Source organism: Acomys minous (genome assembly GCF_964271855.1).
Source record: "Acomys minous genome assembly, chromosome: 2".
NCBI classification, from domain to species: domain Eukaryota; kingdom Metazoa; phylum Chordata; class Mammalia; order Rodentia; family Muridae; genus Acomys; species Acomys minous.
Window position 1 is genome coordinate 20,924,466 of NC_140484.1, and position 14,552 is coordinate 20,939,017.

The following is a 14,552-nucleotide window of genomic DNA, read 5'->3' on the forward strand; positions in this document are numbered from 1 at the left end:
TCTGTGATTGTATCTTCTAGACCTGAGATTCGTTCTTCCATCTCTTGGATTCTGTTAGAAAAGCTCACCTCTGTGTCATTCTCCTTCTTTTCTGAGGTCTCACATTCTCGTTTTTCTTCTGTCTGTGTGTTTATCATTGAATCCATTTTCATCTTCATATCTTGAACTGATTTTGTGATTTCTTTCATCTGATTTTTTGTATATTCCTGAGTTTCTTCCATTGTTGCTATATAGGTCTTCAGATCTTGAACCATTTTATTTATTTCTTTCATCTGGTTGTTTACATTTTCCTGAAAATTTTCCAGTTCCACACTTTGTGCTTCTTTTATGTCTCGCACCAGCTTGGCTGCATCTTCCTGCATTTGATTTAGAATTTTATTTGTTTCCTCCATTATCATCCTCATTACCAAGGATTTGAGGTCATTTTCTTGTGTTTCCATTATATTTGAGTTCTTTGGGTTGTTTTCTTTGGAATAGCTGAAAACTGGAGATGCCATCGTCAAACATTTTTATTTTTATTATAATATTTATTATAGTTTTTAATTAATCTATTTTTGTTACATCTCAATGGTTATCCCATCCCTTATATCCTCCCATTCTTCCCTTCCTCCATTTTTCCCTTACTCTCCTCCCCTATGACTGTGACTGAAGGGACCTCCTCCCCTGTATATGCTCATAGGTTATTAAGTCTCTTCTTGGTAGCCTGCTATCCTTCCTCGGAGTGCCACCAAGTCTCCCCCTCCAGGGGACATGATCATAATGAGTGAGTTAACCCAGAAGCAGAAAGACTCAAATGGTATATACTCACTTATATCTGCATACTAGCCCAAGAGGCATGTCTCACGAAAGTCTTCACTTACCAGGAAACTGGGACAGAGGGAAGGGCATACTATTGGGACTCTAGATGAGAGAAGCAAGGGAGAATAGCAAAGTAGAAGGATCCAGAGGGTCCTAGAAACCTACAAGAAGAACATTATGATATGCAGATTTGGGGCCAGGGGTCCTGCTGAAACTCTGGCACCAGCCAAGGACAATACAGGCCGTAAACTTCAAACCCCTACCCAGACTAGCAAATTGACAGGACATTCTCCACAGCACTCTGGTGCCTCATATTTGACCACACATGTTTTTTTCACATTTTTTAATTAATTTATTGTTGTTACATCTCAATGGTTATCCCTTTCCTTGTAATCTCCCATTCTTCCTTCCCTCTTATTTTCCCCTTACTCCCTTCCCCTATGACTGTGCCTGAGGGGGACTTCCTCCCCCTGTATATGCTCATAGGGTATCAAGTATCTCCTTGGTAGCCTGTTATCTTTCCTCTGAGTGCCACCAGGTCTCCCCCTCCAAGGGACATGGTCAAATATGGGGCACCAGAGTACTTGTGTAAGTCATACCCTACTCTCCACTCAACTGTGGAGAATGTTCTGCCCATTGAGTAGAAGACAATATCTGAAAGCTTTTGAAGAAGTGTATCTTCAAGACTTGGAAACATCCCAAGAAACATTGCTCTGGTTCCTTTGTAAGAATCAGAAACAGCTGGTACAGAGCAATGAAGTGTTGTAGCTGCAAAGCCTTTCCTATTGCCAGAGAACATGAGTGCTGTGGGTGTTAAAATAGAGGCAGTAATTAAAACTCTTCCAAGTTTAAAAAAGGCCAAATGCCAGGGTATTTCAGAATCTTTGGAGGTTCTTTGTCTCTTAATGTCATGTCAAGGCTCCTCTTCCTCTTCCTTTAATTTCATCTTTTAAAATTTTTGTCTCTTTTGTTTGACACTACAGGTCTTTGGCATATATATTATGTATTTGGGTTTTGTGCTTTAACGGTATTTAAGTATGGAAACCAGCATGTCTCTGTGTCTATATCATTTCTTATGCATTTTATTTGGCTTTTTTTGTTTCATCATGTTCCCATTTTTTTCTTTTTTAAATGATTTTCCTTCATATGCCTGTTGTTTACCAATGATAGGCAGAAAGGGGTTCATCTGGATAGGAGGTGACACTGGAAAGAACTGAGAGGAGGAGAGAAGGGAAACCATAATCAGGATATTGTGCATGAAAAACACTATTTTTCAAAAAAATTAAAAATTAAAAACTATTACTATAAAAGGACTCTGGTATGCAAAATGGAATATCTTGAGACAGTTACCAAAAGAACATGATTACGAGAAGAATGACATTTGTTATTTGATGGGTGATGCCACTGCGCAATCAAAGGATTACTCTGAAAAAATGTCACTATGTTTGTTCTGATTGGCTAATCAGTTTCTCATAAACTTGTTCAGCATGGGGACTATGTTCTTGATATTTGCATCCATCACATTGTAATCATTATTACTGAAGTAGTTCTGTCAAGTTTTAATTGCTTAACTTTTTTACATTTGCTCATTTGTATCCTGCAGAAAACTTACACCCATTTACAGATTGAAAACTGGGCTTTGTAGATTCATTACCATAAGAAAGCCAAAGAATGAAGCTGGTACAGAGGGGCTTGAGCCAGCACCACTTGAGCCTCACCTCTCTCTGCACAGAAACATTCCATTATGATTCATCCACCAAAATTACAGACTTAGCCCTCTGGTTCAATATCTACCTTAATTAGTGCCTAAAAACCAACAAACGAACAAGGGCATAGACAATAATGTTGTCACTGGTTTGATTTCATAGAGTTCAGAAAAGTTTGCTTTTGTAATTCATTGGACTTTAGTGACCCAAACTCTTGGCTCTCTCCACTAACCTCAGCACAGTAAGCAGTAACTTGTTTCTAACTCACATTGCTGTATATTTCTACACCTTTCATACACTTTATTTTGGATAAATCAGTCTCATATGTTTTTTAACAGCAGCCTAATTTTATAGCTGGATAAATAGTAGTTCCTTCTGTTTATCCAATTTTTGGTGGCTTTTACATTTCTAGAGTCCAAAAACTAAAGTCCCTAGTGAGTGAGGTTCTTTGAAAATGTATTTGGTTAATTCTGTGGGTTTCATACGTCACATTTTTATTTCACCTACCTCTGCCCTAACTTCTCACAAATTGACCTTTTAGTCCATACCCACCAACGCTGTGTACTAGTTTAGTTCTCCCAGCCATACAGTTTATTTTTCAAAAATTTCTGTTTCTTTTCCATGTTCCCTTTCTGCCACATAAACTGAGGTTGTTCATCAATTCATTGACTACCTTCTTAGTATTATGAAAGTTTCTGGTATAATTCATTTTAAGGTTTTTCTTATTTATTTATTTATTTTCATTCACTTGATGTCATGATATTAGCCCCCTCTGTCCTCTCATCCCTGTCCCACTCTCACTCCTTCTTCCTCCATTTTGCTGTGCTTCTTCTCCTACCTTGATCCCTCTCTTCAACCTCTTCCAATCTTAGTTATATATCCCCCTTTGAGTAAGATTTATACATGCTCACTTGGGTCCTTGCAATTTTTTAAATTGGTGAATTGGAGTATTTTTATCCCATACTAAATTGCTAAGATCCACTTCAGAGTACATATCATGTGCGTCTTTTTGTTATGGATTTCCTCAGTAATGATGATCTTTCCTTGTTCCATTCAGTTGTCCTTAGATTTCATATTTTTAATAGCTGAAGAATATTCCATTGTGCAAATGTACCATGTTTCTTTGAATCCATTCTTTTTTTCTCATTTTTTCTCCTTTATTAATTTATTCTTGTTACATCTCAATGGTGATCCCATCCCTTGTATCCTCCCATTCTTCCCTCCCTCCCATTTTCGCCTTATTCCCCTCCCCTATGACTGTTCCTGAATCCATTCTTATGTTGAGAGATATCTTGTTTGTGTCTAGATTTTGGCTTTTACAAATATAACTGTTATGAACATAGTTGTGCAATTGTCTTTGTACAACCACATTGGAAATCAATCTCGCACTTTCTCCAAAAATTGGGAATAACATTATAAGAGGGCCCAGATGTATTACACGTGGACATATACCCAAAAGATGGTCTCTCATACAGCAAGAACATATGTTATCTTTTTTGTTAACCCATCAGACCAGTACATACTCTTGGGTATGTAGTGTATCACATAACATGGGACATAAATTTAAAGAAAAACAAGTCTCTCATTATTGGCAGTTTTCAGTTACAAGGAGCACATTAGGGATTGGAGAGACAGGGCAATTGCCCCTATGCAACATACACTTGCTGGAATTTCATCCTGCTTTAACTTGCACATGGCTTGTGTTTGCTGTCACAACTGTTTGAGTTCATAAATGCTGTTTCACATTTTTTTTGAAAAAAAAAACACCACTTTATCCTTGATGTGCTCCACTACATTTGGCTCTTAATATATTTGCTCCCAGTTACTGCAGTGATTCCTGAGTCTTGGAATGTCAGGATGTCACAAAATTCTGACTCAGGACTGAACACTCTGCAATCTCTTAGTTTTACCCTCCTGAATAGTTGTGGGTCCCTGTGTTAATTGTCTCTTAATGATTAAAAACCAAACAACACACAACAACTGGATTCTTTGGAAGTCAGTAAAGTATTATGTCTTTTTAAAGTGATCATAGTTGACCCTCTCCTGGTATCTATGACCTATCTAGCTAAAGGTTCTTGGCCTTGATAATAGTTTCAGGCATGAGTTCTATCTTATAGAGGGGTGCTTAAATACACCCATAAAGTGATTAGTTACCCACAGGATATTTAGGTTGTTAATGCCTCAGCAGTTTTTCAGTCTAGTTGACTACTGTAGATTCCAGAATTCACAGACTGATTATTAACTTTCCTTTTTAGTAGCAAGCACAACACCTGATATATCTATGAAAGCTCTACTGTAGTGCTGATTTTTCTTCATCAAGACTCATATAAAAGGAGTTTCAGTGAGTTCCTATATGATGTGCTAACCATGCCACTAATAGACACTTAGGCTTTCAAGTAAAAAGCCACATTTCAGCAAAAGTTATTTTTATTGAAGGTTTGGCCAGTGAGACTCCATAGACCCACAGGAGGAATGTCCTCTCCTCTGCCAGTATATTCCATAATAGCTTCTACACAGTGTGCAGATACTCCTGGGTACTGTTTCTCTGTTCCAAATGTAAATACTTCAAGTAAGTTTAGATGGTGCCCAGCCAAACAGATTTTTCTTAACATCCTTCCCACTTCATTCTTTTCCATATGTGTTCATTGAGGAAATGTGTGTGTGTGTGTGTGTGTGTGTGTGTGTGTGTATGTGTGTGTGTGTGTGTGTGTGTGTGTTGTGTTATCTTCATTGTTTTTGCTGGTATGGAGTTATTTTTCCTGTCTTGGGTATAGTTAACCTCAATGGGTTGGCATTTTCCTTCTTGTATTTTCTGTAGGTCTTGATTTGAGGATAGATATTGCTGAAATTAAGTTTTGTGTTAGGATATCTTTCTGCCATCTATAGTGATTGAAAGTTTTGCTGTGTATAGTACTTTTGCCTGACATCTGTGGTCTCTTCGAGTCTGCCTAACATATGACCTGGTTTTATAGCTTTACAGTCTCTGTTGAGACTCCTGTCATAGATCATTGTAGTAAAAAGATAGAAATGCAATATTATGTCATAGAAACTATATACATATATACATATATATTTTCTGATATTTTACAAACTTTGTACTAAATTAAATTATACTATTAGAAAATATCAGTAAAACCACTTAATGTCTATTATATATGTTATCAGCCATGTCTTTGCTGTATCTTAAATGCTGTAAGGAGGCATATCTGAGAGTTTACTTTAAAATATATAGTCAATAGAAAATAACTTTTGTGCTTGGTTGGAAAATGAAAAATGATGCATGTTTTGTTTTGTAACCAAGCTTGAATGTATCATTACTATTATCTTTTAAATAAACCTCAAGGAGGCAAAAAAATTAAATTTCTACCTTGTCCAATACATTTTTAGTTGTACGATACATGTTCTCCCTTGTTTTTTAGTTAGCAATGACAGGCTGGAATTGCTGGTTAGAATACTGCATGTTATTTAAGCTAAAATTCAAGCCATCAACAAAAGACTTCTCATTGAGGCCTCCATAGGTCGCAAACACATCAAAGTCATTACCGTACTGGAGGGGACTGAGCTTAAGGGGTTGTCACCTGGGAACATTCCATTGGTGCTACGACTGTGCCCTTTCTTCTATTTTTATCATTCTTAGGTTAGGTCTTTTCACAGTATCCCTGGATACTATATCAAGGTTGTTTGAACGCTTTCTCTCAGTAATTTTTTAGAATTAACATTTTCTTTGACTTCTTCAATCTTGTCCTCTATGCCTGAGATTCTCTCTTCAAGATCCTGTAGTCTGTTGGTGATGCTTGTTTCTCTTGTTCCTTTTGTCATTCCAAGATTTTCTATCTCCAGGATTGCCTCAGTTTGTGTTTTCTTTATTGTTTCTATTTCTAATTTTATGTTTTGGACAGCTTTAGTCAATTCATTCACCTGATTGATTGTATTTTCCTTTATTTCATTATGAGCTGTAGTAATTTCCTCTTTAAAGATCTATCATATTCACATTACTGCATTTGAATACTGCATATTCTTGTTCTTTTGGTGTGGTAGAATATCCAGGGATTATTTCCAGTATAAAAGCTGGACTCTGGTGGTGGCATATTGCCTGACAACTTGGTGGCTGTGTTCTTATGCTGACTTTAAGCCATCGGCTTGTCCCTCGATGTTCCTGATGCAGCCATCGTCCAAAGGCAGCCAATGGACCAGATAACAGAGCTCAGAAGCCACTGTGCATTTTAGTGGTCACAGAATAGCTGGGAATGCATGAGGAAACTTAATGGGCAGAGAGTTGTGGGGGAGGTGTGTAAAATGGATGTTCCTGTAAAACAGACATGGTGTAGGCAGACAGAACAGTTCTGCTGTCCTTCTTTATGGGCTGACAATAAGATATTTTGCAGAAATTTTATTGAGTGATGGGGGACCAAATGGTGCTGATAAATATGAGCATCAGAAAAGAGATTTACAGGCAGAGGTAGGAGGATTTCTGTGTGTTCAAAGCCAGTCTGGTCAACAAAAGGAATCTAGGACAGCAATGTTAGTTTATCTAAAATACTTTAACATTCAAAAGTATTTCATTATCGATAGATTATAGTATAATTATGTCATTTTCCCTTTTGTCCTTATCCCAAACCTCCCATATTTTTAACTTCTTGTTTTTTCTAATCCATGACCTCTTTTCTGTCTCATGACTCTTATATACATTTTTGCATGCACATATAGATTCCTAAAGATACAAATACTTGATTTTACTTTTAAATAAGTGAAAAATTCCTCAAAAGGTTTACTCTTGTGTTTGTATTCATGTAGGAATTTGTGTTTTAAGGATATTTTGTGTGTCCTATAATAAATGTTTTTTTTAAATAAAGTGTAGTTCAGTCACTGTGTAGTTCATGAAGGCCTCAAACTCAATACTCACTTTTTGATTCCACTCTTGGGTAGAAATAGACACCCATAATATCATTCGTATGGTAAGTTGTACATTTAAATAGCTTTTGACAAAGTAAGCATTTCAACATACACTGTCCACAGTGAATGCTTACAACTATTATGAATGGTTGGAGCACTGCAACTAAGGCAAAGATATTTTATATTAGTAATACAGTTTTAAAAGAGAAATTATACGATGTTGTCACCTAGAGAAAGCTGTATGGAATTTATTAATGTGGAACCCAAATGTATAAGAGATAGATGACTTTTTTCCCCTTAGGGCAACAATGTAACATAAGAACTGCCATTGTCTAAGGGCTCTTAGTTGGAAGAGTTCAGAATTCAATGTGATTATCTTGTGGTTGCAGGTACCTCCTTTGGATCTACCATGGCTTCCCAAAATATTAGGATTCTCCATATTCCAGCACCTCAGAAGTGAGCTTGGCCCAGCATAACTGAGCAGAAGACAATATCGGAAAGCTTTTGAAGAAGTCTATCTTCTAAACTTTGAAACATCCCCAGTGGCATTCCTTTTTAAGAGTCAGAAACAGGTGGTACACAGTAATGAAGCTTTGTTAGCTGCAGAGCACTTACTGTGGATGAAGAGCATTCATGTTATAGTTGTTAAAATACTACTATAAAAGGACCAATGTATGCAGAACTAAATGCATGGAGACAGTTATCAAAGGAACTTCATTACCAGAAGAAAACATTTATTATTTGAAGGGTAATGCCATTGTTCAAGCAAAGGATCCCTCTGTAAGAATGTCATTATGTTTGTTCTGGTTGGACTAAGCAGTTTCTCATAAACCTCTTCAGTATGGGAAACTGTGTTCTTGATATTTGTTTACATCACGTGTACTAGTCACTCCTACAGTGGTTCTGTCAATTTTCATTCATTCAACTTTCTATTCTGAGGAGAACTTATGCCCATATACAAATTAGAATCTTTGTTTTGTAGATTAATAATCTCAACAAATCCAGAGAATGATGTTGGTGCAGAAAGGCTTGAGCCTGTCTCACTTGAGCTTCACTTCTTTCTTGCACAGATAAGTTTTGTTAACTTTACTTACCACACTTACTGACTTTGTCCTATGGTTCAATATCTACCTTAGTCATTGTGAAACAGCAAACACGGTGTGGTCAAAAATGTTGTTACTGTTTTTATTGCATCGAGTTCAGAGAAGTTTGCTTTTGTAATTTGTAGAACTTTAATGACCCAGAGTCTTGGCTTCTGCACTACCTACAATGCAGTCAGCAGTAATTTGTGACTCACTCACATTGCTGTATATTCCCATAAATTTATACACTTTATTTTGGAAAAATATGTTTCTTCTATTTCTTTAACCGCACTATCATTTTACACCCTGATAAATAGTAGTTCCTTCTCAGTTTAGCCTTTATCTGTGTTCAGAATCTCTCACCATTTACAACAGTTCTGGCATATGATTGCTGCCATCCGTGGAAGCCCAATAGGTAACAATCAGTTCTAATCCAGAGAATCATTCTCTTTACTCTCATTACAGAATATCTCTCATGAACATGTTAAAACTCTATGTTATGGATGGTTAATGTCATGCTCTTGTTCTAGTACACACTCATGAACACACACACATGCATGCATGCTTGCATGCATGCACACACACACACACACACACACACACATACACACACACACACACACAAACATACACCCACACTCCAATACCCTAACTGACACAATGAACAAATGACCTTACAAAATGCAAAGAACAACAGACTGTAGGTGCCTATCTACAATTGGTACATACGTGTGAAACCTCAGCTGTATGGAGGAGAAAATGGGTGAAAACACTGTAGGAGTCAGAGGACCGTAGTACCCAATGTAAGATAGTGACTCCTATATATGTCAGGGAGGCTGTGTCTGAGAGAGCTCAACAATATGGTTGCCTTAAAGATTGCTTCCACAATGGCAGCAAAAGTCAACCTACCAAAGTAGGTGGGTAAATCTATCTAGAGTTTGCATAGATCAAGTGATATAGGCAATTAATAGTAGCTGAAGGCAAGAGAACTAGTCTTCCACAGGGATGAGCCCCTTAGCTGGTTCTTTGAGACCAAGTCATCAGACTTAAAATGTCCATAGGAGGAACACCAGATGGATTCTGCAGGTTGTATTTATAGGTTTATAGGTACCAATAATAGAAAAAGGCATGGAGTAGAATCATGCATGGACATTGCATGAGTTGGAGGGAGAAATCATTTAAATCATGTATTGACATGTTAAGTCCTCAAGCAAAGAAACAGATGTAGTGGGATTTCAGAAGAGCCATTGTACCTGGATTTCCTCAGGAGTGATGATGGCCACTTAGGCCTTGAAGTAGTCTGTAGTAAGTAACCAGCGATTCTTTTCTGAGATTTGGTGGTCTGTATTTCTGAAGGAGCTTTATAGGCTTTACATGAATTCAGTCACATGGGGTTAGGTGACCTCACTCAGGGTGATTTAAAAAAATATTATCTATTTGTCTGAAGTTATCAGTAAGCCTTTTTTAACAGCTGAGTAATATTCCACCATGTAAATGTACTACTTTCTCTTTAGAACTCTTCTGCTGAGAGCCATCTGGGTTCTTTCCAGTTTTTTGTTATCATGATTAAGTTTCAATGTACATGGTTGAACAAGTGTCATGACTGTAGGATGGAGAGTCCTTTGGGTATATGTCCAAGAACAGTATAGCTGGGTCTTGAAGTATATGTATTCCCTTTTTTTTCCTGAGAGGCTACCATATAGATTCCAATAGTGACTACATATATTTGCACCAGCATAGAGGAATGTTTTTCTTCCTCTATATCTTTATCTCTATGAGCTGTCACCTGTATTAATGCTTTAGTTATCTTGACAGGTGTAAGAGGGAAGCTCAATGTAATTTTCGTTTTCATTTTCTTGTTGCCTAGGATGTGGAACATTTTAAAAAGTGTTTCTCAGATGTTTGTAATCTGTGTAATGAGGATTATCTATCTATCTATCTATCTATCTATCTATCTATCTATCTATCTATACCTCATTTTTTGTTTTGTTTTGACACAGTGGTTTTTCAGTATAGCCTTGGTTGTCCTGGACTCAGTTTGAAAGAAGACTGGCCTAGAACTCACAGCAATATGTCTATCTCTTCCTCCCTTCATGCTGGGATTGCAAGTGTGCACCAACACACCTGAGGTGTACACTGCTTTTTAATTGCATCATGTTGTATTTTTGATATCTAGTTTCCATAGTTTTAAAAAAATATATATTTGAATTAGTCCTCTATTATATGTGAAGTTGGCAAAAAGAATCTTTTTCCATTATGTAGGTAACAGTTTTTTCAATAGATGGTTTCCTATGCCTTACAGACACTTTTCAGTTTCATTAGGTCCTTATTAGTGATTATTAAATGCAGACCTTAGTGTCTGCATTATAGGTGTTCTTTTCATAAGGTCTATACATCTGCCAATGTGTTTAAGGCTATTCCCCGATTTTCTTCTCTCAGGTTCAGTGTATCTAGTTTTATATTGAGGTCTTTGATCCACTTAGACTTGACTGTTGTCCTGTGTGCTAAGTATGGATATATATTGCATTCTTCTACATGCAGACATCTAGTTTGACTACCACAATTTGTTGAAAAAAGTTTTTCTTCACTGTATTCCTCTTGTTTCTTTATTAAGAAACTCAGGTGTCCATATGTGTATGCGTTTATGTTTGCATCTTAACTTGATTCCAATGGTTGACATGTCTGTTTTTAATGCCAATACCATGTGACCTTTATTACTCCAGCTCTGTAGTACAACTTAAAATCTGGTATTGTGATTCTGCTAAAAGTTTTTTATTGTTCAAGAAGTTATAAGCCATTCTGAGTTTTATGTTTTTTCATCTGAAGTTGATAACTGTCCTTTCCAGGTCTGAGAAGATTTGTATTGGAATTTTGATGGGGATTGCATTGAATCTTAAAGACTGTTTTTGGAGCATGGCAGTTTTTACTATGTTGGTTCTCCCAATCCATTAGCATAGGAGATCTTTCTATTTTCTGATATCTTCTTCAATTTTTTCATTAAAGACTTGAATTATTATCATAAAAGATTTTCATTTGTTTGGTTATAACTACTAATATATTTTATAATATTTGATGTTGGGTCACATATGCATATTATCATATCACCTGTAAATAATGGTACTCTGATTTCCTTTTTGTATTCCATTTTCCTTCTAAAGCTGTCCTTTTGTTCTAGCAATGACATAAGGTATTATATTGAATAGATATGGAGAGAGTGGACAACTTATTTTTGTTACTGATTGTAGTGGAATTGATTTGACCTTCTGCGTATTTAAGTTGATGTTGCCTTACTCTTGTTGCCAAATGCCTTTTTTATGCTGATATATATATATATATATGCACATATTTATATCATATATATATGAATGAGATCCCCAATCTTTTTGGGACTTTTGTCATAAATAGGAGGTGAATTTTGTCAAGGGTCTTTTCTTTGATATAATAATGTGGTTTTTTTGTCTTTCAGTTTATGTAAATAGTACGTTGCATTTACTTATTTTTTATATTGAACCATTCCTTAATTTCTGATATAAAGACTACTTGATCACAGTGGATGGTGTTTTTGATGTGTACATGGATTCATTCTGAACATATTTTGTTGAGAATAATTTTGAATTTTTGTCAATAAGGGAGATTGTTTTGTAAATGGTTTACTTTTCTGAATCTTTGTGGTTTGGATATCAGGGTAAGTTTTGTTGTATAAAGTGAATGGTACAATATTCCTTCTGTGTCATTTGTGGAATAATTGGAGAACTATCACTGTTAACTCATCTTTGAATGTCTGCCAGAATTCTGCAGTAAACCATCGTGCCTTGGGATATATTTAATGATGCCTTCCACTTCATTAGGACTTATAATTCCACTTAAATTGTCTATCTGATCTTCATTTAACTCTCATAAATATTACCTATAGAGAAAAATATTTATTTCTTACAATTTCCACTAAGGTGAAGAATGGGTTTTAAAGGCATGTCTTTATGATTTTCTAGAATTCCTCAGTGTCTGTTGTTGTGTCCCCTTTATGTTTCTAGATTGTTAATTTGAACATTCTCTCTCTCTCTGTTTCTCTCTCTCTCTCTCTCTCTCTCTCTCTCTCTCTCTCTCTCTCTCTCTGCTTTTTAGTTAGTTTGGATGAAAGTCTGTCTAGCTAGTTGACTTTCTCAAAAAATAAACTGTTTTATAGATTCTTTGTATTATTCTTTTTGTTTCTATTGATTATTGTTTCTTGATTTTTTTTCCAATCAACTCCTCTTGTGCGTGATTAATATTTTTCTAGAGATTTGAGGTGTGGTGTTAAGTGCTACTAGAAGATCTCTCCAACTTTTTTATGTAAACAGTGCTATAAGCTTTTAACGCTGCTCTCATTGTGTCCCATAAGTTTGAGCATGTTGTGTACACATTTTCATTGAATGGTTGAACATCTTTAATTTCTTTGCTTTTTCTGTCTTGATTCACTTATTTCTTTCCCTTTCTCTTTTCAGTTTGCACTTTGACAAATACTGCTGTTCTTCCCACAGCATTTGACCTCCCATCCTTATTCTAGTTGGACTTCCCTCACTATTTACCTTTATCAGTATTCACTGGTCTTACTTTGACATTTCCTCTCTCCACTCACACCCTCTGCCTATAAGACAGTAAAGCAAATAAGACCCATAGTAAGCACTTCTTCCTAAAATTACTGGAGTTTAGGGGGATTTTTTTGGATTACCATTTACTATAATATCCTATGGGGCTTAACACTGACCACATTCATATAGCAAACACTGCGCTACTTTCGGGGTACTGCTTAGTGTAGATCATGGTGACATGAAAACTCATCTGAAATTAATCATACTTAAAATCCTCAATTAAGAAGTCCCTCATTAACATTAAAAGAGATTCTCCAGGAAAATAAGTGTAATTTAAACAAAAATTGAAAGAAAATAACTACAAAAAAGGACATCAGAGTATCTACAACAGAATGGTCAGTATAGAGAACAGGAGAGAGTGTCTAAATAGCAAGGGGGAGGAATTACAACAGGTGTTGTAACACAAAGATGAGTCAATGAAGACACTAACCTAAAATGTTCTAAACTGGGTATTTTTAACCTTTTATTTAACACTTTCATTAATCTGTTAAGCTTTGCACTTACAGTTGGCAACTCTCAACATACGTAGACAAGTTCTCAAAGAATGATGAATAAGGTCACACTATGGTACACCAAGTATTTGAGTAGGTATTGTTAGACAAAACTATCTTTCTCAAGAGGTATGGGAGCTTATCCTGTCCTGGCAGAGGTTGCCCTTCCACTCTGCCTGAATCCAAGCTTGCCCGTGTTTAGGCAGAACTGTCTGTGGCTGAAACAAGGACGTTTTGCTCAGTGGCTGCCTTTCCACATTTGAAGCCATCTATATAATGAGGTTCTTTGATGCTTATCATCTTCTTTGATGTAGGCTGGATATTTTCAGGAGTTAATCTGTCTTGTTGTCAAAGAATCTTTAAAATAATAAAAACATCTTTAAATGCCATATTCTGTAGGTGTCTGAGGCTTTTGAAGACATTATCTTACTATAGTTTCTGCCTCTCCAACATGTCTGCCAGATATATTGGGCCAGAGAGTGAAGATGATGCTCCAATGTTAAAGAGAATTTTGGGTGACTATTCAGGCAGCAAACTGTCTCTCTCATTTTTTTTTTTAAATTTCAGAAGTTGTTAACCTGCACTCCCTGTTCACTCTGTTAATTAAGTGTTATTTCTTCTCAAGTCTCTGATGGGGTTGAAGATCAAATAGTTTAGTCTTACAATTAATTTTAATTATTTAGGGTTTAAGATGTTTCTAGATCTAGTTAGATGTTTTAGGTTGATAAAGATGAGATATGATAGATAAGGGTTTACATTCAGAAATTTAGTCTCACCAAGAGAGGAAAGACGTCTTCAAGGTCGCTATATAGAAATAGCCAAATCACTATGAATGTAACATTTATATAATTCCTGATTGTTTTGTCATTGTTCTTGCTTATGTAGTTTATTTTATATATGTGTAATAAGATAAATGTTTATGTAAAAAAGAAATATAATATTAAAATATGATGC